We start from the raw sequence: 27,063 nt of genomic DNA on the forward strand, positions 1-27,063 counted from the left end.
CTGGTGCTGATTCTAGTAACTCCCAAATGGGAGCAAAGAAATGCTCTCTGCATTAGCTCAGAGGCACTTTATTCTAGGCTTGAGCCCTGGCATCTGAAGCAGGCTGTGGAGCCCATTTGTGACTCAGATTAAGCACCAGGATGCTATGTAGGGCAAAAGTTCCCGGTCATCCCAGAGGTGTCCGTGTGGAACTGTGCAGCAAATGCCCTCCCCTACCTGCTTGTGTTTCTTTGAGGGAATTCCCCCTCCCTCTTTCTCTTGGTCCTTCCTGGAAAGCTGTGCTGGGACAGCACCAGTTGATCACCAGCCAAGAGCCTCTCCACAGATTCACCAGGAGGCATCAACATCTTCCCATTAGGAAGAGGTGACAAAACAGCCCATTTGGGGGTGATTAATTGGCAAGTTAAATTAATCATGAGCCTCAGTCTGTCTACATCTGTGACATGAGATATTAACTGTTCCAACAGCCGCATGAAGAAGACCAGAGACCATTACAAAGTGCATTTGTCAAAAAGTCTCTTCCTTGCCTATTGTGGTGGCTGCTGAAAGGTCAAGTGACTTTGTTATTCTTAAGTAGAGAGCAGAGCAAAAACTCTAATGCCTGCAATGCATTTAATGTGCCAGTTAAGAGGTGGTAACCATCATCAGCTGGCTGGGTCCCCACCAGTCGGCTGCTTCACTGCAATGGCAGCCCCCCAATGTACCCCATCCAAAGCAGCAGCATTGCAGGGGAAGGAGGGGCAAAAGCATTCCATGTGGATTTTATGGAGCACTGACCACTGGGGGTGGGGGGAAGAGGAAGCGAGACAAGACCAAGGGGGCTTCTGTGCCTTAGTTGGCTTCCCCTGACCTGTGGATGTGACTGACAAGGTGCGTCATGTGGGTGTCCCAGTCAAGGAGGAGGAATCTGCTGCTTTCCCGTCCATTTCTTTGAAGCCCCACCTGGAAATGGGGCCGCTCTCCTGCTGCCTGCAGGGCTGGCAGTGCATTATGCCAAAGCCAACCTCCCCCCTTGGCCCACCAGGCCAGCCGTCACGTCTCTCCACAGAGCCTGCTTCTTCCTCCGGGCTTCTCCTGCTTCAGCCGTGGGACACCATAGAGGAGCTCTGCACCCCACTGCAAAGCATCTTTGAACCAGGTATTGAATCCCATAATCCAGTTCCCTTTTTAAAACAGTTTTTATTAGCTTTTCAAATTTTACAAATTCTTTTAAACAACCAGCAGTTGCTATATTACTTGTATTTTGCCAATTATGTACGTTAATAATTATAAATTATTAAGCTGCAATTCTTATCTGCTGCTATACTTCAAATCCTGCATATGTTTTAACATAACCATGATATTTTTTTAAATATTCCACAAAATATTTCCATTCTTCAAGAAATTTTTCTTCATTCAGTTCTCCAGTTCTCACAGATGGTCTCGCCACCTCAGCATATTCCATCATCTTCATGAGCAATTCTTCTTTGGCTGGGCATTCTTCTTTCCATTTTTGCATGTAGACTATTCCTGCCACTAACATAGTATACATAAACAAAGCTCTGGTCCAGTTATACCTAGCAGAAAGGCCTCAGGTTTCTGGGGAATCATCACTTTAAACTTCTTTTTTAACCATTATAAATCATTTCCCAATAACCTTTTGCCTTTCTGCAGGTCCACCACCCCCATAACCTCTTTTCAGAGCCCGGGTTCAGGCACTTTGCTGCCAACCACGCGCTGGCCCTGGCAAATCCAAAACTTTCACCCTTGCCCACAAAGCCTGCCAGCCAAACCCCACCCCCGTTACAACCCCAGCACTTTGACCAGTCCTCCAGGCCAAAGGCCACTTTGTTCGGCCTCCAGGGTGTCTCTGCTTCCGCAAAAGGAGAAAAGGTTAAAGCTGGCCACCTTGTTCCACCCTGTTGGTACCTCTGCTGCATCCAGAAACAAACTTGGACATGCTATTTACCATGTTAATCTCCAATGGAGTTGTTTTAATTTCTTTAAATTACTGCTGGCAAAATTGGATTGGTCAACAATCCATCAGTCTGCTTCCCCACCCCTTGGCCACCCAGTGCCAGGTGCAGTCTGCCACTGCTGCTGCTGCTGCGGTGAAAGCAGTGAGATCTTGAGGAACTTTCAGAGGCCCACAAATTAACTGCAAATGCACATGTGCAGCAGCCCGGGAAGCAGAACGCAGCAGCAGCTGCTGCTGCTCCCGCTGCTGCCAGGGAGCCCCCCAGTGCAAAATGCCCCTCTCTTTTCTCCAGGCAGGAGTGGGCCTCAGAAAGACCCCACTTGGAATCTGCATAAGATGGATCTTCTTTGCTAAAGGGTTGCTGAGATGCTGCTTCTGCACTTCACACTGGGTGGGTCAGCTTGATGCTGCTTGGCAAACAGCTGTATTCACCCCCCCCCCCACCGAAAAATCACTTTACTGCAATAGCCATATTAGAAGTTACTACATTTTACACGACCCAGGCTTTAAGCTTCCAGACTTGGGGTGTGTGTGTGTGTGTGGTGCCACCCTTGTGGACTGGGCAGGGTATTGAATCAACTGTGGGATGCTGAGGATGCACACAAATGATTCTGGATTAAGAAAACGTTCATTTTTGAACTACAAACAGGCTAGCGTACACCCAGCCCACATTGTGTTTTGGACTGACTGGGACGGGGCTTCTTCTCTGCTGGAAGCAGCAAGAGGCCACTGGGCAGCTGCAGAGGCCCTTTGGAGACTGGGCTGCCTTGGCAGGGGCTGCTTGGTGCTGCTGGCCTGGCCCCATCCTGCCTCAAGGTGGTGCAGGATTTGGCTGGAGATCCTGGCTGAGACGTGGTCAGAAGGGCCACCATGGAAACCCCAGCCCGGAGTATGACTCTTGCTCTTTGCCATCCCTGAGTTATGGAGCTCCGGCACTCATAAAAGATAATCACCCTTCACGGGTGAAGTAGCCTTCATTTATACCACCCTGGCGGAAGGATTGATGGAGTGTGCAATTAAAAGCACAAGATCTGTGGCTGTCTTGGGGGCTTGGCAAGATTTATCATCAAAGGACATTTTCGCAGCACTTGAAATCCTGGAGCATGGCCAGTGGGAGTTTCCGTCCGCCTTGGTCAGGGCTGGATCCTCTTGGAATCTGCTCATCTAGGACAGCGGGGGGGGGGCAGAGGTGGAGAAGCTGCCCCATGTTCTGGGGAACGATTGCCAGGAGCCGAGATGCTGGGGAAGGTTTGGCTGGAAGGCACCCAAGAGACCTCAGGGAAGTTGGCCAGAAATGCCCCCCCTTCTCATCTGAACTGTTGCCACACATGGGAAGCACACACACACCGTGAGACGGAGCTTGCTTCTGCTCCAACGAAAGAGCTGAGATTGGGTCACGGATGGCTTCACCGAGTCCTATAGCATCCAGCAGCGCCATTCCTTGCTCTGTGTGTTTCCCACGTCCCCTCCAAATGGGCTCTCAGGGGTCAGGAGAACCCCAGAACCGCAACACCAGAGAAGAGAGGATTCTGCTGAGCAAAACAGTGGAGGGTAATGATTTGGTAAGGGCAGCATCTAGATTCTCCTCAAAGAAAGAGTGAGCAAAGGATTCCATTGAAGAGGTCCGGTGTGGAAACAGCCTCTCTGGTGGGGCCTTCTTGGCTGCGGGCTTCCCTTCCACCGCATGGGGCAGGCCTTTAAAGGTATGTACTGGTCTGGATGGGGCAAGGCGCTCTTTATGGGAAGCATCCCCACTGTGTGTTGCCCCCTCTCCTGGATTAGTACTTCCCAACCCATCAGAAGCATGCAAGCATGTGTTTATTTGTGTGAAAGCAGCTTTAAATCCCTGGCCCCCCCGTTTCAAATACAGTGGTGCCTCGCAAGATGAAATTAATTCGTTCCGCGAGTTTTGTCGTCTTGCGATGTTTTTTGTCTTGTGTAGCACGGTGTCGGGAAAGTTTTGGAAAAGCTTCAAAAATCACCAAAGTCTTTAAAAACCTTTAAAAAGGCTACCACACCGCGTTCTATGAGTTGCTCCTCGAAGTCAAGTCGCAACTGTATTAACGGTGTCAAGAAAAAGGAAACAAACTTGCAAGACATTTCCGTCTTGCGAAGCAAGCCCATAGGGAAAATCGTCTTGCGAAGCAACTCAAAAAACCAAAAACCCTTTTGTCTTGCGAGGCATTCGTCTTGCGAGGTACCACTGTATATATTTTCCAATGTTCCAGATTTGCACAAAACAGCAATAAAAAATATTGTATGAGATGTGTGTGTCCTTCAAAGCCAGCCAAGGATTTGGAGTTGCTCACGTGAACGGCCGCCCCTTCCTTCCCCTTTGCCCTCCCTGCCTCCTGTATCTGCCAGGACAGTTTATTTTTAATACAACTGTTTTGTGTAAGACCTGTTCATTGCAAAAGAAGAGTTTCATTTCATTCAAAAATAAAATAAAATAAAATACCAGGGACCTGCTGACGGAAGAAAAGTGGAAGGAAGGAGTGTGGTGGTGACAATGGATTGTGTCCCCAGAACCTGCCCCCCACAAAACGCTCCAGGGCTGCCCCCACTGCCAGATAACTGGCGGTTTTCTTTCTTCAGATTTGGTTTGGGAGCAAGATGGACACGGTTGTGCCAACTGATAATTGTGAAGCAGCTCAAGCTGGAGAAAAAGCCCCCCCCCCCGCTATGTTGGGGTGGGCAGGCAGGGGATTTGGAAAGTCATGCCAGGCACTTCCGCCCAGGCCTCCTGCCGTATGTGTCCTGGCCCTGAGTGTTTGGCCCCCACCTCACCGGGGAATAATGCACTGCATCCAGGGATTGCAGGGTGGGGCCGTTTGCAGAGACCTCCTGTCTCCCCAAGGAAGTTGTCAGATTGATGGGCACTTTCTATCAGTATTTTGTTTCTGAAAGGAAGGGCTTGTGAGAACTCAAGCTTGTGAGAAGGGCTGAGAACTCATGCTAGTCCGGAAGTCAGTCACACCCTCTGACATAAAAGCCAACTCCCACCAGCCTGCAGGGCTGTGGTGATGGGAAAGGAACTCTGCACATGTTCAGAGCACTTTGGTGTTTTATTCCACAAGTCATGCAGCTGAGCTCTAACACCAAAAAGGAATTTTGTAAGTCTGATTTCAAATGAAGCCAGGGCTTAGTTGGTCACCTTCATGTTCCCAAAGTGAGAAGGCCATCGAGGGTGACCCTGAATGGGTGCCCTGAACTGAGGAGCGCAGGAGCCAGGCCTCTGGGAAGAAACATCCCTTGCTGCCTTGCTTCCTGCCAGCATCTTGCCCTGCCTCGCCCCCTTCCCCCTCTTTCAGCTGACAGGCTGGTGACCGGCCTTCTGAGCTGCTCCTGCCTCCGCTGCCAATGCTGCCTTCACCTTCCCAGCACAGCTCAAAACATGGGATCCAGGTCACTGTGTGCGCCCCATACTGCTTCCCAACTGCTCTCTCAACCTTCGCCCAGGGGGACACATGGGGAGGAGGGATGCCCTCCTGGCCTGCCCTGGCTCTGGGCAGATCAAGTGCCCAGGGAGGACCCCCCTTGTGTGATGGGAAGGATGGGGGGGGGGGGCTTCACAATGAGGCTTCCAGCTCAGCTAAGTGTCCTATCGCCCCCCTGGAAAGGAGCATCCATTAGGCAATTGCTTACATGCTAGGCCTTGGTCAGTAAGTGGAGAGACAGATTTTATGGCCCCATAAATCATAGAGTGTTCAATTAAACAAGTGCTTTAATTACCTCCGCTGCTCGCCACCCCCTGCCCCACCCTGCCCTGCTGCTAATGGCAGCCACCCACTGGGGAGGGGGCTCCTGGCCATTAGCAGCACGTGCGCCAGGGCAGTTTGTGGAGTGGGGCTTCTGGGGTCCCACAAGCAGGAGTTGAGCCCAAGAGCCCTCTCCTGTCCTGTGGTTTCCATTGCTGACTTGGCTAGTGGCCATTAATAGCCCCTTAAAGGAAAATATTATGAAAATGATTTATAGGTGGTACATGACTCCAGTCAAGCTTGCAAAAATTTACCACTTGTCTGATAATAAATGTTGGAAATGTAAAGAAACTGAAGGTACTTTTTTTCACCTTTGGTGGACATGCCCAACGATTAAGGCTTTCTGGGAAATGATATATAATGAAATGAAAAAGGTATTTAAATATACCTTCCTTAAGAAACCAGAGGCCTTTCTCCTGGGCATTGTCAGCCAATTGGTGCCAAAGAAAGACAGAACATTCTTTATGTATGCTACAACAGCAGCAAGAATACTTATTGCAAAGTATTGGAAGACACAAGACCTACCCACCTTGGAAGAATGGCAGATGAAGGTGATAGACTATATGGAATTGGCAGAAATGACTGGCAGAATCCGAGACCAGGGAAAAGAGACGGCGGAAGAAGATTGGAAGAAATTTAATAACTATCTTAAGAAACATTGTAAAATTAATGAGTGTTAAAATGATGCGGCTTTAGTAAGTAAGTGGATTACAACTGTAAAGATTAAGTTAAAAGAAAAGAAAGGTTAACAATTAGACAAAATTAAGGGTGAGGATTTGCTGAACTAAATATTTGAAATTGGAATGCAGAAAGGGGAGGTATGAGGAGGTCGGTGAAGTAAGTTTTAAGAAAATAAGGATTTGAAATTATACTTGTTTTCTCTTGTTTGTTTTTGTTTGTATTGTTGTGTTTGATTATATAATTTGTGAAACTTTAATAAATATCTTATAAAAAAAAATAGCCCCCCATGAATTTGTCTAATCCGTTTTTAAAGCCTTCCAGGTTGGTAGCCCCCCCCGCCTCCCATGTGAGCAGGTCCATAGTTTAACTCTGTGCTGTGCAAGTAAGTCCTTCCTTTTCTTTGTCCTGACTCTTCACATTCAGCTTCTCTGGGTGTGTGATGGGAAGGCAGAACAGCCTTTCTCTCTCCACCTTCTCCAGGCCACGTAACAAGCAAGTGAGCAAGCGAGAGGGTCCTTCAGGGCTGTTCACCATGGGAGCCCAGAAAGGGCCTGGGCCAAGGAAGAGCCCCACAGGCAAGGGCTGGTCTTTGCTCTCCCGCCTGGGGCTCCTCTCCTGCCTGTGTTGTGCAGAGAGGACTCTGTTCCTTTTCTTTTTGGAAGGATTTAGCTGATGATTCACTGGGGCCTCATTTCTGGCTGCCTCAGACTTGGCCCCTTCTCCTCTCCAGAGAGCAGCTGTAGAGGAAAGGGCGGGGAGCGGGGCTAAGGATTCCACCTCCTCTCTGGCCTTCTCAGCTCCCTGCTGCAGTTCTCAATGATGCTGGGCTGCTTGGGTCAGAAAAGCGTCTGCTGGGGAGCCTCTGCATCCATGCCATCATCTCTCCAAAAGGACTCCACTGGCCAAGGCCGCGAGTGGCCAGCCAGCCAGCCTCTGGAGGCTGCAGTCCTTGTGGGCTTGGGGGCTTCCTTTGTGTGGACCCCAAGTGGGCTCCACTATTTGTCCCATTGTGCCCACATCCCATTCAAGGGGTAGGAACCCACAATGAACCCCAGCACTGTTGAGGACCCAGAAGAACCTGCTGTAGTCCTAAGGGAGCCTGAAGTACCTGGTGGCCCTGCCACACCCTAAGCCCAGCCTTGAGCCCCCCCCACCTCAAGAGCAAGGGAGACAGCAGGACTATGGGAAGCCCAGAATCCATCTAGGACAGCTCAAGAAGGAAAGGGTCTACTTGGGAGAAGGGAAAAGCCAGCAAAGATACTCATTGCCTCTCTCCCCACCCCCACCCCTCCCTCCCTCTATTATAGGGAAGGGATCCAAATTGCTTTGGCTCCCCGGCTAGTGCTCAGGCTGGAGAGTTTCTTCCACAAGATAACTCTGAACTGGTGCATGGATTTTCCACTTCTGTGCAAAGTTCTGTTACAAATCTGGGGTAAGAGAGTTTGAGGCTGCAAAGGCAGCCATAACTGCTAGAGCTGGTGAATGTTAGAAATCAATAAATGGTAGAATTGAGATAATATTTGGAGTAAGGAAGGGAGGATGCAGGCCAGTGAAAATACAGGCTGAACCAGTTCTGTTCAGGAGATCCCTGATAGTGATGCCATTAAGAACCAAGGAGAACTAAGTGCTGGGCCACTAAAGAACAATTGACCCTTTGCCTGAGTTGGGAGGGGGAGGTTACAAGAGGTGTGATGTCACACAGGAAAAACATGCCATTTTGAAATTTAGAGGTTGGGGAAGAAGGGGGAGGACTCCACAAGCTGTTGTGAAGGCCAAAGCCATCTTGGCAGGCTGGCCGAAGGCAGCTGGAAGAAAGACTCAGTGATGTCTGGGAATGCAATGCTGGGTTCTGTGAAGAGCGGGCTCCTCCTGAGATGTGAATGCTGTGAAATCTCTCTCCGTTGAAAGCTTCTGGTGTAAATATGTGCAAATAAATCATATTTCAAAGAGTCCACCACACCTCATTTTCCCCAGAGGAACACAGACCCTGGTGCCAAGACCCCCTGGGATCTTGTGCTCCGCTCGGCAGAGACTGGGGTAGCAGGAGCAGTTCCCAGACTGACATCCCCAGCAAGAGCCAGAAGGGGCTGCACAAAGCCTCCCTTGGAGATTCAGGCTGCTGCCACACTTTACTCTTCACCAGAAATGCCCCCTTTGTGCCACACTCATTGTTCTGGAGCATCCAGACAGCATCCTCTTCTGTTCCAGTGTTTTCTACATGGCCTTTCTGTTGTTTTTCAAATGTGATTTGGGACAAATAAAGCACAGTAGTAGCATCAGACTGTCCAGTAGGATCTGACAAAATGCTGTGCTTCAGAGCTAAAACACTTCCTGTTCACTGCAGCTGACTCTTTTATAACTTGCTGTTGGCCGCTGCTAGGAGGGGGTGGTTATGAATTGCCCCCTGAATAGGCTATTTTTAATGCACCAGTGTCAGTTTCTGTTCCCACAGGGGAGGCTTTAATTATTGCATTTCTTCCATTTTTCTCTCCTTCCCTCACCCCATTTTTTTGTAGCAAGCTTGTTGAAGAGCAGTAACACTTGTTGGTGGATTGAGCAGCTCTCTCTGACTCCTGCAAGTGAGGGGAAAGCAGACAGGCTCAGTGATGATTTATTAGTATTATTTATTATATTTGTATACTGCACTTCATCCAAAGATTGCAGGGCTGTTCACAAATCTGTTCCGCAAATGGCAGACTCGAGCTGGGATTTCTTTTTAGTGACCAGCCGGGCGCTTGCAGACTCCAGCCCCCTCTGGACAGCAGAGGGTCCCTCCCGTCCCTCCTGTCTGCTGACGCTTCTCCTCTTGAAGGTTTTAGCAACTGACATGTGATGGGATCAGAATGTTCCATCTTGAGTTAAAACAATACCTTTTGAAGGCCGAGGCTTTCCTGTTTGTTCAGCTGCGCGCCAGGAGGATCCCAGCTGCCCCAGCAAAGGAGACAACTGCCTGGCTGCGGCTCCAGGTTGGGGGGTGTACCAGCTCTCCAAAGCACCTGGCTCCCTGAGAGGCTCAGTGGCACATCCCAGCTGCACCGTTCCACTGCCCCCTTGAAGGATCTAGGGCTGGTGGAGCCCAGGGAGGGGGCAGGATGGTGCTGGGAGGAAAACCTATGGACCTCTTGGGCCAAGGGCAAAGGAACTCCCTCTCCACTCACATCCCCTTGGCTCTCCCCCAGGCAGGTCCACCCGCTCGTTCATGGTATAGATATCATTTTGGAGATGGGCTGTCTGAGGAAAGGAAACGGCAAAGAATGAATGGGCTGCCCCACAGGGAATTCTGTAAAGCAGGATATTCTCAGCTGGCAGAAGGACCTGAGATGAGGCTGGAGGAAGCTGCCTGCACCCTGGCTCCCATCTCTAGACCAGACATCTGAGACATTGTGGGCTCCCCCTGTGTGCTTGTCTGAACTCTGGCTGAGCCTAAAATACATGACAGGAGACAGCATGTAGAAGATCCTCCCCAGAGGAAGAAAAATGTGTCCTGATCTCCTTCCATCTTCGTGGTCCACAAACACTCCCCAAAGAGGCAGACCTGAAGATTTAGGGCCAACCAAAAAGGCCAGGCGATCTCAGATGGGCTCCAGTTTCTCTTGCAAGAAGCCAGAAAATCCTGTCCTTTGGAGCATTTTTTGTTTTGTTTCTCTTTTGCCTCCCCACTCCACTAAAAAAAATTAGGTTTAGTTCCAGCTCTTAGTGGGTGGATTGGCTGAGGAGAGAGAGAGAGAGAGAGAGAGAGAGAGAGAGAGAGAGAGGTCTCTGCTCTGCCATTCACTTTCCAGGCCAAGCAGAGTCCCTCCCCCCATTACTGGCTTAAGGCCTCCTGGGGCAATTTGGGGAGCATCAAAGCCACACAGCTGTTTGGACCCCCCTGAAATATACAGTCAAAACATTCTTTTATCACTATCATATGTAGTGGAGGGGGCACTCCCCATTTGAGGCTATTTTAGCATTCAGTTCAATTTTTATCATTTTAAGGTTCACGCGTTTCTAATTGTTATGAATACCATGGTAAAATTAATAGTTCTATGGTTGATTTATTACATTTCGTAAAATTATGGGCATGTAATGTTTGCCAAGAAAAGACACTGCACAGACTTTAATCATGTAAAGATGATAATTTAGTTGTTACACTTGTTGAAATGATGGGATTAATTTTTTAAAAGTTTGCAAACTAAGGGAGGAAGAGGGGGAAATGTTAATTTAGCGAGACAAGCAAAATGAGGAGGGGAGGAGAGGCAACTGGCCACCAGCTCTTCCCCAGGGAAGCAGCAGCAGCAGAGGCTCAGCAGGCTCCCCTCCCTCTGGAAGTGGTTGGGGCAGCTCTGGAAGCAGAGGTTTTGTGCCAAGCGCATGCTCTGTTGCTGAGCTATGGCTGTTGGGCAGGGCTTCCCATATTGCTTGCTGCATTGACGGGATCACCTGGTTTGTGGTGCTGCGCTGCCTGTCTCCCTGGCCCTATGGGGATGTGCCTCCCCACAGAGAGAGGGCAAGAAACCAGGGAGGAGCCCCCTTTTTTGCAAAACATGAAATTTGGCATTTTGCTGGCATCAGATGCTGAGGCCGTGCCTCTCTTCTGGGCTGGGGTAAGGAAGGGGGTTGGGACTGTTTGGAAGCAGGCTTCTCAGGAATTAAAAGGACAGACATCTCCTGCCCCAGTTGCTGACAATAAGGCAAGCGATTGCACTGGTTGCTGAGATACCCCCTGCCCCAATGAAGGCAGGCCTGCCCTCCATTCTGGCTGCTTCTCCATAAGGCAACTTCTGGAGGGTGAGGGTGGCTGATGGCTGGATGGCCAGCTGGCCATCATTTCTACAAAAAGGCTCAAAGGGATGTGTTGGTGCTGAGGCTGGTGTACTTTTCTGTAGAAAAGGATCAAACTCTTAACCAAAACGAATGTTGAGGAGCTCTGTGCTCTATTGGATGCTCTCAAGACAGGGCTTGAGGATGGATCCTGTCACCTGCAGCACAGGTTGTCCAGGTGCGGTTGCGCAATGCAGGGATGGATTGCTTTGCTCTGTGCGCCAAGAACACTTGTGCTAGTTTAGCATGGACATGATTGATTAATCACCCTTTAACGTTTAAAGTCTGGTTCCCTCTAACTTGTTTTCCTTTCCTTTTTCAATAGCAGAATAAAATTGTTCCATAATAAAAATGAAAATAATAATAATAATGAGGAACCGGGTAATTAAAGCCCACCTGCTCCACAGGGAGCAGGAATGGAAGAATCAGTTCCTATCCAGGTATCCATCCCATACATGTTTACTTAGAAATCATTCCTATTCCGTTCAATGGGATAGCCTCTCAGGTAAGTTTGCATAGGGTTGCAGTCTAAGGGGCAACTAAGATGCAATTCTTTCATGCTGTGTTCCCCACTGAGAAAAGATGAGTAAAAGGGGATTTATGGAACGGAGAAAGTGGAGAGAGAAAAGTTTCCCTGCCTCTCTCATGACACTAGAACTTGTGGACAACCAATGAAGCCGAATGTTGGAAGATTCAGGACAGAGAAAGGAAGTCAGTGCAGAGTTAAACTAGGGAACTCAGTCAGCCACACAGGAGGCTGTGAGGACCTTTAAAAGAGGCTGAGACAAACTCAGGGAGGAGAAGGCTTTGCAAGGCAGTAACTGGCCAGGATGGCTCTGCTCTGCCTCCGTGGTGGAGACAGCAAGACTTCTGAAGACTAGTGCTGCAAACCACAGGAGGCGGACCCCAGCTCTTGTGCTTGGCTCTGGCATCAGGGTTTTGCACAGCAAAATCCAAACCACTCCTGGCACAGGATCCTTGCGAAGCAGCCATAGGCTTTGTTTGGCCACTGCAAATACCGATGGGCAGTGCATAATTCTCTGGAGGGCACAGGCAGCCTTTGGATTTAGTCCCAATATCATTTTTGGTCAAAGGAGGCTTTGCAGGTTTTTGAAGCACTACAGAAACCTGCAAAAATTCCTCCCCTTAGATATTGTGGTGGGGGTGACTATGTGCCCTGCAAACAACCACCAAGCAGGAAGTGGAGTCTTGGTTGACCACAAACTTGACATGAGCCAACAGTGTGACGCGGCAGCTAAAAAAGCCAATGCAATTCTGGGCCTCATCAATAGGAGTATAGCATCTAGATCAAGGGAAGTAATAGTGCCACTGTATTCTGCTCTGGTCAGACCTCACCTGGAGTACTGTGTCCAGTTCTGGGCACCACAGTTCAAGAAGGACACTGACAAACTGGAACGTGTCCAGAGGAGGGCAACCAAAATGGTCAAAGGCCTGGAAACGATGCCTTATGAGGAACGGCTAAGGGAGCTGGGCATGTTTAGCCTGGAGAAGAGGAGGTTAAGGGGTGATATGATAGCCATGTTCAAATATATAAAAGGATGTCACATAGAGGAGGGAGAAAGGTTGTTTTCTGCTGCTCCAGAGAAGCGGACACGGAGCAATGGATTCAAACTACAAGAAAGAAGATTCCACCTAAACATTAGGGAGAACTTCCTGACAGTAAGAGCTGTTTGACAGTGGAATTTGCTGCCAAGGAGTGTGGTGGAGTCTCCTACTTTGGAGGTCTTTAAGCAGAGGCTTGACAACCATATGTCAGGAGTGCTCTGATGGTGTTTCCTGCTTGGCAGGGGGTTGGACTCGATGGCCCTTGTGGTCTCTTCCAACTCTATGATTCTATGATTCTAAGTGAAAGCCCCTCCCAGACTGGACTGGAGCTTATTTTTAGATGAGGCAGAGATGGGGTAGAGGAAACAGTCCCCTTCTGGAGCCGGGCCCTCGCAGCTGCAGACCTGGCTGCCTCTGTGGCACAGGGCTTGTGAGAGCCAGCTTGTCAAAACCATTTAGCCACCATGCCAGAGCACGTCCTCCACAGGCCTCTTTCCCAAGGCGGGCTAAGCAGTGGCTTCTGCTCCCAGCCTCTGCGGGGGTGCTAATTCCAGGCACCCAGGAAGCAGGGGGCACATCTTGGGCGCTTATCCTTTCCTGCTGCTCCTGGAAAATGCTCTGGAGTAGGTCTCTCTCTCTCTCTCTCTCTCTCTCCACTGCCCCCTCTCTCTGCTTGCTCTCCAGCCCTTGCTGGAGCAGAGGCGCTCGATTTCCCGGCACGCTGCTGGAAACACTTAGCCGATGCATCCCTCTCCGTCAAACGTGCGCCGGCAGGCCCATTTCTCGCTTGCCTGCCACTGTCACCGGGGCCGAGCTGCAGGCCTAACGTCTTCCGACAGAGCAATTCTCAGTGCTGGCAGCTCTTGCATTCAATTCTTCTCCTTTCAGGGGAAAGTTTATTTACTCTGGAGCTGAACTGACAAGCCAGAGCTTTACAAATCATTGCTGGCCCAAATGTTTGTGCAGGGGCAAGGGGGAGCCAGAAGTAACATTGGGAGTTGGCCCCCCTGCAGAGAAGTGGTCAGAGTGGTGACCCTGGCCGGAGGGAGGCTGGGACCTCTCCTAGCTCAGCCCAGAACAGGGTCACCATCTCTTAAAACGTCTGCCGCTTCTGTACCTCTTGCAACAACTGGACAAACCAAGGAGGTGACCATCTCCCCCACCATGGACTCTCATGATAGGAAGAGCATCACCGGCTCCATTATGCATCTGCCAGGCTTTGGCTAAAGGCAAGAAGGGGGCACTGAAGACCCCCTTCTCTGCCCTGAAAGCTCTGATACATAGAGGCCAATGATGGCTGCAGGAATCCGGGAAAGATTCTTCCCACATATTGTCTGAGACAATGCCTTGTCTGTAAGGCCCTTCTGACCATGGGGCTGTCTTGATATATGTGAGCATACTGCCTCCACCCTCTCTGGACATGTCTCTTCCCCAGTGTTTGGGTCTCCTGGCCTGCAGTGGTGGAACCTAGGGACTGTCTCCAGCTATGGTTAGACTCCAGCTCCCAGTGGCCCCAGCATGGCCAATGGTCAGGGATGGAGGGGGAGTCCAGCCACATCTGGAAGGCCCCCTGGGGTTCACCACCCTGCTCCAGGTTGTGTTGTTGTGGAGCAAAGGCTACTATTCTGCTCGGACTGTCCCGTGTGTGCCTGGTCTCAGGAGAAGCTGCCTGACCCAAGTTTGCGTAACTCCTGAACCCACGAGACAGTTGTGTGGTGTCAGAAATGGGATAGAACCATAGAATCGTTCTGTGCCCAAGGAACCTCGGGGGTTCTGGAAGGCTGCACCCACATTTATGGGCCTATCACCTTCCCATTTCCTTCTGTCCTGCACATGTCACCCCCTGTTAAACTGAAGAGGGCAATGGATGCTGATCGGATGCAGCAAGGAACACGAAGACACACATCCCTGTGTGCCAAGCTCCCTGGGAGGGAAACCATGGACTATGAGGGGTGGAGGAGGCTAGTGCCCTTGGCCTGGACATCTGGGATCTGACTTTGGGACTTGGGGGGCACGGGCTGAGCTGCTGCCGTTGCAGGATCCAGCCCTTCCTGTCCACCGGCCGCCACAGCCTTCTCAGCCTGCAGATTACTACAAAAACACTGACCGTCTCCAAGGCCTTCTCCTCAAGGAAAACGATCCTGCGCAGCCAGCCTAGACCTTCCCATAACTCGAGAGAATCCTTCCACACATGTTGGGGGCTAAGTGAGGCCTGCCATTGCCCACAGGCCCAAGGCTGATCCTCAGACCAAGGGTGGGGGCTGCTTCTGGAGAGGAGGAGGGACCCTGCCCTCCTTGGCTCGCAACTGCGCTCCAGTGCAACTAGGCCAGCAGAAGACGAGGCCTCTCCATTTTCTCCTTGGCAACCGATGGTAATTTGGCTCTGGACAGGCGCAGGGGCACGTTTAGAGCACAGAGCTGTAAACAGCGAGGATTCGCATCCGCCAGCTCTTTTCTGACATCTGAATTGGTCAAAAGACAATTGCCTGTGACAAGGCTGCTTATTTCCCACCCAGCAGACCAGTTCGCGAATCGACGGCACCAAGGCAAGGATCTTGCCGCTTTCAAATCTCATTAAAGTAGGTTCCCTCTTGTTTCCTGCTGCAGGGTCAGGGGGGGGGGGCTGATCCCACAGACGGGACATCTGCCTCCAAGGGGACGCATTTCTGCTCTGCCAACAGTGAATCCGTGAAGGCCCCTTGTTGAGTTTAGCGTGCACACACACACACACACACACACACACACACACACACAATGGTGCATGAATGGTGTGACCCGAAGCCCTGTTCCTCACTGGATGCAACAGCCTGTGGACAGGTTGCTGGCATAGAAGTATACAATCATAGAACTGTAGAGCTGGAAGGGACCCTGAGGGTCATCTAGTCCAGCCCCTGCAGTGCATGAGCAGCTTGGCTAACTCTTAGCATTAGCTCTAGCCTCCCAGACACTCACTTGTGGAAGGCACATTTCAGTGCACAATGCCAGTTCCATTGCATAAAAAAAGCCTGGGTGCTCAATCAGGCCAATGGGCACCTGGGGCAGCATCCTGTTCTCATCGTGGCCAAGCAGATGCCAAGGAGAAGCCAGCAAGCTGGATATGAACGCAGCAGCACTCTGGCCCATGTCAGGAGCCCCATAGTGAGGTTGGGATCAAGCTTGGGCCAGCACCCTGGCAAGGGAGGGGGCAGAAATAGGGGTGGGCCTGAAGGTTGGGGATCTGAGTTGGAGGAGGGAGGTCTCTCCTTTCCACCCTGACTTCCATCACTTGGGAAGAGGGAGCAGGGATGCCAGTCCCACCACAGGGAGGACTTGGAGCTGCTGAGCACAGGGAGGCGGAACTGGAGGAGGCAATGGTAGAACACAGAGGTAGAATCATAGAATCATAGAGTTGGAAGAGACCACAAGGGCCATCGAGTCCAACCCCCTGCCAAGCAGGAAACACCATCAGAGCACTCCTGACATATGGTTGTCAAGCCTCTGCTTAAAGACCTCCAAAGAAGGAGACTCCACCACACTCCTTGGCAGCAAATTCCACTGTCAAACAGCTCTTACTGTCAGGTGCTGTCTTGTCACCTAGAACCAGGCAACATCTCTACAGATGGGAGCAGCCACCCCCCACTCCAATGCTGTGTGCCTTTACAATTCTGACATTACTGCAAGGTGCACCACCATTGCTCATCTGTCTGAATTTCTCGTACTGCACTTTAAGTCCTGAACCGTGACTCCTGATCCTTGTGGCTACTGCTGAGCCTGTATCATCATTTCCTGGAATAAAGATCTATTTCTTATTTCCAAGAAAGTGCCCCTGCTTGTTTCTTTTTTTGAGGCATGGGCATGAGGGAGAGCCAGGACAGTCCAGTGCACAGTATGTGGATTGGGCTCTTCAACCTGCACACAATAAATGACACAATTTGCACACAAAAAATGCATATGCTTTGTGTCAGATGCAAATTTGTGTCCTTTTTGCAAGCAGAGTGGAGTGGTGCAAAAATAAATCAGTGGTCACACATGAGGAATAAGATGACTGGCAGACCAAAGGTGAACAGGGGAAGCCAGTTTTTGCTCCTGACCTCTCCCCCAAAGCATGTGCCAGGGTGATGGAGCAGACGAAGCCAAGTCCAGCGTCTCTTGCAGAGGCCTCAGCTTGGTTTCTGCAACTGAAGTGAGGGGGAAGGAAAGTTTGCTGCTCCAGAGAAAGTGGTCCCAGCTGCCACCATGAGCGGGGGGAGGGGGGCAGAGCCAGAGTGGTGAGAGCAAGAGTGGAAGTGGAGCTGGAGGTAGAGAGGGAGAGGAGGACCTGTCCTCATCAACCGGGCCCTGCTGGCTGCTCAGGGAGGGTCGGGGAGCTTGACAACCGCTCTGCTTCGGTCTGGCGAGGCTCCATTTTCTGGAAGCTGTAAAAGGGCTTTTTTGCAGTGAGGTGGATGGAAAGAGTTGCCTCATCGCCTCAGCCTCCTTGGCAAGAGAGATGCATGCAGCCTTGTTCACCAGCAGGCTGAGAGGGGAGAAGGAGGAATTCAAGGAGTGAAAGCAGGATTTGTTTCAACTGTGTGAAACCCCAAATAATTCTTCTCTGGTGGGAAGGAGCCCCCTCCAAGCCACGCAGGCAGCTGGGTGTGTGTGTGTGTGTGTGTGGAAGGAGGGAGGGAGGGAGGGGGGGGAGCGAAGTTCTCTTCCTCGTCCTCCTCCAAGACCCGCTTGGCTGGGCTGCTTGAGAGAGCCTCCTTTGGAAGTGGCCTTCCGGGACATCTCTGCACGGCTGTTGTTTCCAGTGATAAGGGCTTGTTGTAGCAACTTTATTTCCTGGCCAAATCCCCAAACATCTCTAAACAACCGCCTGGCTCCCTTGCAAGCAGTTTCAAAGTGCATCTGACTGCGACTGGTGCTTCTCGTCTCCCTCTCTCCCTCTCAGGGAGCATTTCTGCAGCTGAGCACTAGGACTGTTTGCTGCTTTTAGGGGCCCTGAGCAGAAGGCCAGCCGGGCAGTGAACTTCACAAGACTAGCCAGATTCCCAGCAGATGTCATTGGAGAGCCTCAGGCAGCATGGATGGCTCCCCCTGGGCCGAAGGAAGGATGGCCTGGCAGGGGGGCACCATGGTCAACCCACCCCTCACCCGGCACAACTCATGGTCAACCGTACCCCACTGGGGGCACAGCGAGGAGTTGAGAACCGCTCCAGGCCTCACCCCATGCAATTCCCCATAGCATACCCTCTACCATTCCCCCCCATGAAAATGGGGATGTCTTCCACAGGGAGAAATTGAAATACTTTATTGTCACTTGTACAACTTGTATACAGTGAGATTACACGAGCCCCCCCCCCCAGCTCTCTTAGTCTTAATTCCCCTCGTTTGGGGGAAGAAAACAGAAAGGCGAGAGGGCTGCACCACCCCTCCCCCGTTCTATATGTAAAGAAACAAATGGAGCCTCCCCCACCCTCAGCCAGTTGGGCATCAGGATGGATGTTTGGGCTTAACCCTCACGGAGCCCCTTTGGGGGAGATGCAGGTCCCCCCTGGCTCTCCCCCCCCAGCAAACTCTGGGTGGCCCTCCTCCCTCAGGGGACCTGGGGGGCACAGGAGTCTTTGTGCCACAGCTCTGTGGGAAAGGCCCAGAGTGGCAGGGAATTTTAATGAGCCCCAGAACAAGTTGACACTGTTCACCCTGGGAGATACGGGATATTTATTTCTGCCATTTCTATCCCACCCGTCTGCCGGAACACTCTGGGTGGTAAATACGTTCAAACCAACAACAGGCAGCCCCAGTGCAGAAGTAAACATTAAATGGAAAACAATAAAGCGACCCCATAATTGAGACCATTAAGCCACAGCAAGTGCCCCCCCCCCCCGGTCTGGGCCCTATTCTGTCACATACTGTACAGTACTTAGCATCACAGTTCTTCTTGCCTTGGGGAATCCTTTGGAAATCCATAGAACATGGTTCTCAGCCTGGCCTCTTGTGACCAGGATCTGGCCATTGCTGCCATGCTCAGAGCTGGCATGGGGCACAGCCTCCCCTTCCCCAGTGGGTCTCCTTGAGGGGTGGCGGCCCTGGGGGGGGAAACAGGGGGCCGAGAGGAGGAGCCAAAAGGGTGTGAGGGAGACAGGGCTCGTGAGTGCTATTTGCACGGCTGCCACGCGGGATATCAATTTTTAAGAATAATTGTTCCTGGAGAGCTCTCTGCAGGGAGCGCAAGTGTGTGTGAGAGAGAACGCATGGCTGTGTGCTGAGCGGACCCATTCTTTATTTCCTGACGGGGCAGGCGCCCTTTCTCTGCCCCCCACCTTCTGAGACGTGGGCTCCCGCACCTCTTTGCCCAGCCCGTGCAGCCGCATTCCTCTGACCCCCTTTTCATGAAGAAATGAGCGGTGTCACTTGCCTTTGAGTCAATAGCCTCTAATTAGTTTGCTATTAATTAAGGGTGTTAGTTCTATACAAATTAGTTGGCAATAGTCCGGCTGCTGCCCCCATCCCGGGAACTGGAGATTTAAATCTTGTTGATTTCTGAACTAACCTGGAAGGATGTCAGCTTGGGGACTGCCTCTGGTTGGGGCTGGGGGGCATGTGCCGAATTCTGGCAGATGCCATTTGCAGCAGGGCTAATTGACAGCAATTAAGCCATTATCTCCTCTTGCCTGAAGTGTCTGAAGTAGGAGATGGGGCTGGCAAGAACAAAGCAGAGGCCTGGATGCCAGGCATGAGCAGAGAGCCAGAAGAGGGGCACCGGAAGGCACAGACCCACAGACCAGGTCAGAAAGAAGACTTGGCACCCTCTGGGCACCCCACGTTCTCATACCCTCCCGCATTTCTCAGAGGAAAATAGAGGCACCCTATTCTATATCAGGACGCTTCTCCCGCGTTTGATCTCCCCCCACATAGGCGTCATCTGCACATTGACATTGGTCATCTTGAGCCAAGTGCAACCTCTCAGCCGAACCTACCTCACAGGATCATTGTGAAGAAAAAGTGTTTGAGGGAAGGGATAATGTGCAACACTTTCAACAGATAAATGGAACGAAATAAATTTTAGCTGTAAGCTGCCCTGAGTCCGTGTCAGGGGAAAAGGCAGGATATAAATAATAATAATAATAATAATAATAATAATAATAATAATAATAATAATAATAATAATAATAATAATAGAAACTGTGAGAATGATCAGGAACATATTACATATCAGAGAGAAAATTCTGTTGAACTCAGTGGGACTTAGTTTTGAGTAAAAATGCTTAGGTTTGGAGTGTAAGGCTGCACAGGCTTTACCCTCGGGCTTGCCGATCAGAAGGTTGGCGGTTCGAATCCCCGCAACTGGATGAGCTTCTGTTGCTCGGTCCCGGCTCCTGCCAACCTAGCAGTTCGAAAGCACATGAAAGTGCGAGTAGATAAATAGGTACCGCTCTGGTGGGAAGGTTAGCAGCATTTCCGTGCACTGCTCTGGTTCGCCAGAAGCGGCTTAGTCATGCTGGCCACATGACCTGGAAGCTGTACGTCGGCTCCCTCGGCCAGTAAAGCGAGATGAGTGCCGCAACCCCAGAGTTGTCTGCGACTGGACCTAATGGTCAGGGGTCCCTTTACCCTTTAAGCTCCATTGAATACAGTGGGACTTACTTCTGAGTAAACAGTGTAAGACTCCACTTACAATAAAGGAATCTATACTCCATGTGTTTCCTACAAAACGGCTGGCTGCTGAAGCAATGCAATGACAGTATTTAAATTGGATTGGTGACATTTTCTTTCAAAATTATAGGAAGGGCTTTGTATGCCAGCTTCACCGTTTCCTTCAATTGGTATTTTATTTTCAGGATAAACAGAACTCCATTTTTGCACCTACCCACCCACCCACAGGCATTGCCTTGGGCAGAGTATTTGGGTGGGGGAGCATCATGGCGCCCTAACCCGTCATGAGTTCTTGCATCCTTCTCAGCGCCCTCCAGCTGGAGGGCATCATGAGAAGGATGCAAGAGGGGTGTGTCCTGGCCCCTGCAAACCCAGTGCTGCTTTTGCAAGTGGCACTACTTGCAGGGAGGGCGCCACGGGCTGTTGCATCCTTCTCATGGTGCCCTCCAGCTGGGGGGCGGCTGAGAAGGAGGCAAGAGGCACACACCTTGGCTGGGCTCTACCAAACCCCACAGGATTCCTCCTTGCCCACCTGCTCACCCCAGACACAGCTGCCCTTGCTTGTCAGTCTCACCAGTGCCTTCACACACATTTGCCAGGGGCCCCTGGAAGGCCTGGCCAGGATCCCTTCCTTAAACCCCTGTGAGATCCAGATGTGCTTGGGCCAGGTACAGCTTGATGCTGTGCTGGGATGATGCCTGGAGCCAGAGACGGGTCACCAGAACCTTGCCTGCGATTGCTGGGCTCAACGTTTTAATTTTAATTCCTCCTCCGCAGCAAACAGCTTTGGGGAACTCAGCTGGGGAGATTGATAGAGACCATGAATGATTTATAAAGCCTTGGTGGTGGTAATCAATACTGCTTCTTATTACAGCCCTGCACTCCCAAAGCCTCTCTTTACAGCTCATTTCTCCAGCCCTTCTAATTTGACCCAAAGTTAATTGATGAGGCAACTGGGGAGAGACTGCCCTCAGTCCCTCCCCCCCCCCCCCGCAGTGATCACACCCTGCCCATTTTGGTCCTCCTCTCCACCTCTTCCTAGGGCTGCAATTCTGTTCTGGGCAAGTCTGCTCAGCACCGGTCAGGATGGTGTTCCCTGCTGTTGCTGCTGCTCCATCTTGGCAGCACAACCCTCCAGAGGTTGAGCACCCAGCTGCCTTGCAAAGCTCCCAGCATCTGCATCCAAAAGCCACTGGAGTTGGGGCCATATAGCAGGCTTTGCGACAGGGTGAATTCCTTCTCCAGGTGGGGCAGTAAAGAGTCTCCTCCACGCCTGCCTTCCTGGAACGTTGCCATGTCTCCTGAAATGCATGAAGAGCTAGCAAGAGTCCCCCTCTCTCTTACTTTTGGAAATTCTGGGGGTCAACCTTGGGGTGACACAGATATCTTCTTCAGGTTTGGGTCTTAGGGGGGGGGGAGGGAGAGCTGCCTATCTTGGCCAGTTTGTGCTTTTCAGAAGAAAGAAGCCAAAGTCTTGGGGTGAGTACAATAAAAATAGCAGGCTTTCCTCTCTGGGCATGGGGAAGCCAGAAGTCTCCACTCATTTCTGTCTCTCTCTGGCAGGTTGCCTCATTTCCCACCAGCCAAAGGGCAACATGTTGTTGCTTTGAAAACACCCTCCCCCCTTCTTATTTGCCACTTTGCTTCTTGAAAAGCAACACCCCCATTAAGGCTGGTTTGCCGCATGATTCATGCAGAGCCTTTCCAGGTAACCAACACCCCCCCCCCTTAGAGACTGAATTATGCTAAGCCCAATTGAGCACCAAGCAGTAGAATCACAGGATCGTGACCCTGGCGCGTAACCAACGGGCACAACGGGAGCCTTGCTCATGGACAGGCACCTACCCAGGTGTTTGCCTGAAAACAAGCAGAACAACTACAAGGATCAGATTCGGGGTCAAAATCCAAAGTCCATTTGGAACAAGAGGGAGATAGACTGAAACTGCAGAGTTTTGAAAAACTAAAAAACAAAGTGCGTGATTGGCTTCATTATTATCAGATAATGGAGGCATACAATTTGGACAAGAAAATTGGCTTCCAGGTGGAAAAATAAAAATTAGAAACAGAAGTGTTAGAACCCAAAACTAAGATTTTGTCAAAGATGTATAACTTGCTGTTGAAATGGAATACTCAAGATGAAACGGTGAAATCTGCTATGATTAAATGGGCACAAGATGTTGGACATAATATTATGTTTGCTGACTGGGAACAGTTATGGACCACAGGTATGAAGTTTACGGCATGTAATGCCTTAAGAGAGAATATTATGAAAATGATATACAGGTGGTACATGACCCCTGCCAAGCTTGCAAAAATCTATCATTTGCCCAATAATAAATGTTGGAAATGCAAAGAAACTGAAGGTACATTCTTTCACTTTTGGTGGACGTGCCCAAAGATTAAGGCTTTCTGGGAGATGATCTATAATGAAATGAAAAAGGTATTTAAATATACCTTCTTGAAGAAACCAGAGGCCTTTCTCCTGGGCATTGTCGGCCAATTGGTGCCAAAGAAGGATAGAATTTTCTTTATGTATGCCACAACAGCAGCAAGAATTCTCATTGCAAAGTATTGCAAGACACAGGATCTACCCACCCTGGAAGACTGGCAGATGAAGGTGATGGACTACATGGAACTGGCGGAAACGACTGGCAGAATCCGAGACCAGGGAGAAGAGTCGGTGGAAGAAGATTGGAAGAAATTTAAAGACTATTTACAGAAATATTGTAAAATTAATGAATGTTAGAATGATGTTAGAATGAAATTAAGTGGTTCTAGCAGCAATGTCATAAAGGTGTATGAAAAAATGGCCGGTTAATAGGTGAGAATCTAAAGCTATAAAATATTAAGTTAAAGGACTAAGACAAAAACAAAGAGGGAAAGGAATTGCTGAATTAACCAATTGAACTGGAATACAAAAAAGGGAGGTGTGAGGAGGTCAGGGAAGCAAGGAAATGAAATGTAAGATACGGAAGGATTAATCTGTTTTTAAGTGTTTTTTCTAACTTTTTTTTCTATATTTTGTATTTTGTATGTTCTTTTTTCTATATTTTACCTTGTCTGTTTTATTTTTAACTATGTAATTTTTTGTTTCTGAAATTTTAATAAATATCATTCAAAAAAACAAAAAACAAAATCCAAACTCCACTCCAAATTCCTTCCGCGCTGTGAGGCTGACCTCTGGCCTGAGAAGGAAGACCTGGGAGGAATGGGGAGGGCTGTGCATTCTCATCACTGCCCCCTCCCACCAGAATCCTGCGACTGGAGAGGACAAAAGGGGCAGGGCTCCCCCCCCCCCACCCCAGACTGGTTTTTGCCCTTTGGGGCAGCTGGATGCGGCCCTGTCACCCGGCTCACTCCGGCAAGAGGAGGAGGCCTCTTTCTTCCCATTCATGTATTTCATATTATAAAATGACTGTTGTTGCCATGGAAACATAAAGGGAGCAGATCTCATTACCGAGGCCGGCCACAAGATTTTCTCCAAGGAATTTCTTCTTTTCATTATTTTTCTCCAAAGGTCAGTTATCCTCTGAGGCAGGGCGGGAGACTCTGCAAAAGGTGAAGTGTATTCATGGTGAAATTCCCCAGGTGGAATTTACAACCATCCTCGCCCCCCCCCTTTTCATACTTGTTGAAAGCTCTTTTAGGCTAATGCTTTTTAACCCTTTCAGCCAGCAGTGCAAGCCAAGTGGGGAGGCAGCTTTTGCTCTCAAGGCTTGTGGGAGAGGAGGAAGAGTGCCAGGGGTTCAAGGGCCCCCTGCTCTGGATTTCCAAGGCCAAAGTGGTCACTCTTGGCCAGGGGTCAGCAATCTAAGGGCCGGATCAGGCCCAATTGCCTTCAGGATCCAGCCTGCAGACTGTCCATGGATCGGCGTGGGGATTCTGTTCATTCAGGCTGCACCATTTTTTGATGCACCATTCCATTTCCCCCCTCTCCCTCCCACACACCTCAGTGGCACCTCCTCCCTCCCTCCTCCAGGCTTCTCCCTGCCCTGCCTAGAGGAGGAAGGGGGCTGGGCTGAGCTGGCTGAGCGCCATTTTAAGCAGCCCCTCTCCGGAGGCATCCCTTTCGTGCCACTCATCTTCCCGCTGACGCCACCACCCTGGTGCTCCTGTGGGCCAGAGAGTGGAGCAGACAAGCTCGCTCTGCCCTCCCGCCTCTTTTCCCAGCTCCCCCCCCCATGCCACTTCTCCGGCCCGCCACAAGGTCTGAGGGACAGTGGACCAGCCTGCTGCTAAAAAAATTTGCCGACCCCTGCTCTTGGCCCTTCTCATGTGGCACAAACAATTGTACCCAAAGACAAAACAAAATGTGGAGTCTCTAGTTTTGCAAAGAGAGAGAGAGAGAAGTCTCAAAGCCATTTCCCCTTCTTCTCACGAGGTGCTTGTGAGAGAGAACCTAGATGAACAGAGCAAGGGGAAAAGGAGGCTTGGAGATACCAAAGGTGGCTCATAGAATTGAAGAGGGTCGTCTAGTCTAACCCTCTGCAGTGCAGCAATCGTGGCTAGATAATCCCTGACTGGTGGCCATCCAACCTCTGCTGCAAAACCTCGAAGGAAGGAGAGTCCAGCACCTTCCAAGGAAGATCGTTCCACTATTGAGCAGCCCTTACTGTCAATAAGTTCTTCCTGATGATCAGTCAGAATCTCCGTTCTTGACATGTGGATCCACTGATTCAGGTCCTACCCTCAAGCTTGTTTGTGAGAGCCCTTCAGATACCTGAATGTGTTTTCTGGGTTTAAACAGGCTTCCTGTAAGAGGTGAGGAACCCCAGGCCTGGGGGCTGGATGTGGCTGGACTGACTCTGCCTCCTCTTTGCCTGCAGGATGAGACACGGTTCTGGGTGTAAAACCTCTAACTCCCCCCCCCCATTGGCTCAAATGTGGCTCATGTGTTAGTGTAGGGTTGCCATGTTTCAAACAGTGAAAATCCAGACAGAAAAGTTGTTGAGCTTTTTGGGCAAAATCACAAAAAGTAGTTTTTGAGGTATTTTTTATGGGAAATGGCGCTGCTGACGTGGGCTGCCATATGTCTGGATTTCCCCGGACATTCATACCCTGCTGCCAACTGCAGTGTTCCTTATGTGTCCAGGAAAATCCAGACATGTGGCAACCCTATTAGGAGAGCAGGCTTAATGTTGGGGGGGGGGGCAGAACTTCAGTTAAGCACTTTTATTGATTTACTTGATTTGAGAAGCAGATGCCCTCCTGCTCCCCTTGGCTCTGCCCCTGCCCACCCCAGGGTCGTCTTCTGACTGATAAAGCTCAAGCCGTGCGCTTCTGCTGCATTTCTGAGAAGAGACCCTGAGCAGGACATGGCGCTGGCAAGCGCCACAGACTCAGTGACCATTGTTCTAAGCAGGGAAATGGGCCTAGGCGCTAGGTACGCATGACAAAGCTAGGCATATCTTTGCTGGAAAGAGAAGAAGGCAGCAACCAAACTCATCTGTTTTTATTTCTCACTTTTAAGATCTTGGCACCCCTGCCCTGCTCTGCCTCTGTCTGCCCTCAAGGGAGCTTTCGGCAATTAAAAGAATCCAATGAAGAAGCTGTTGCAGATGCTAAAATGAGCACAAATGATCAAACTGCTGCCTACAAAGGCATAACTAGAAAAATAACCTTACACAATATGCTTGTCAAAAGGCCTGGAGGGACTTGCTTTTTTGCAAGCAAAACTTGGGTATCCATTTGAGTGTGTCCACTTCAATGCCCCCTTGCTAGTTGTGCGGGTGGGATGGCAGCCTTTTCCCTGTGGCAGCCCCTAAATTGTGCAACACCCTTCCTCCCCACAGGGGTCCCTGAGCCCCCTGGCCTTTGAGTGTTGGGGCATCTTGGCTTGTTGAATTTATATTCTTTTGGGTTTGGTTGGAAGGTTTTCGCTGGTTTTGTGGATACAATTGCTGAAGCCCATCTTGGGACCACCTTTTAAATAAATGAATACATGGCTTTTTGTGTGTGTTTTGTGTTGAAATAGATATCTCAAAATGATCATTTCTGGTTTTGTTTTATTGTTAGCTGCCTGGTTGAAAGGGGGGCAGAGAATGTTTTAAACCAGGGGTCAGCAAACTTTTTCAGCAGGGGGCCGGTTCACTGTCCCTCAGACCTTGTGGGAGGCCAGACTATATGGGGGGGGGGGACGAATTCCTATGCCCCACAAATAACCCAGAGATGCATTTTAAATAAACACACACATTCTACTCATGTAAAAACACCAGGGAGGCCACACAAATAAGCCAGAGATGCAGTTTAAATAAAAGGACACATTCTACTCATCCACGGGCCAGACTGAGAAGGCGATTGGGCTGGATCTGGCCCATGGGCCTTAGTTTGCCTACCCATGTTTTAAACAAATAACTACATAAATAAGAGTCCCAAAGACAACTGTCTGTTAAATTTTTCCCTGCACTCACCTTGTGTCCTCCTGAGAAGGAATGGAAGGATCTGTCAGTTTCCATTTTCTCATTTTTCCTCTCTTAAATTCAGTTTGGCAGTAATTTACAATTAAAAAAAAAATCATCATGAAAATTCACCAGCCTTTTAGTGCAAATTTCTCTGAGTAAACACATTTTTGTATGCAGTTCTGATTAATCTACACATTTCTTCAAAGCAATCCCCTCCCTTTTTGTTCCCATATCCCACTAATATCTTGGTTTTTATGCATACTTCACAATATATGCATTT

This window comes from Podarcis bocagei (assembly GCF_964188305.1).
Source record: "Podarcis bocagei genome assembly, chromosome: 16".
Taxonomy (NCBI): Eukaryota; Metazoa; Chordata; class Lepidosauria; order Squamata; family Lacertidae; genus Podarcis; species Podarcis bocagei.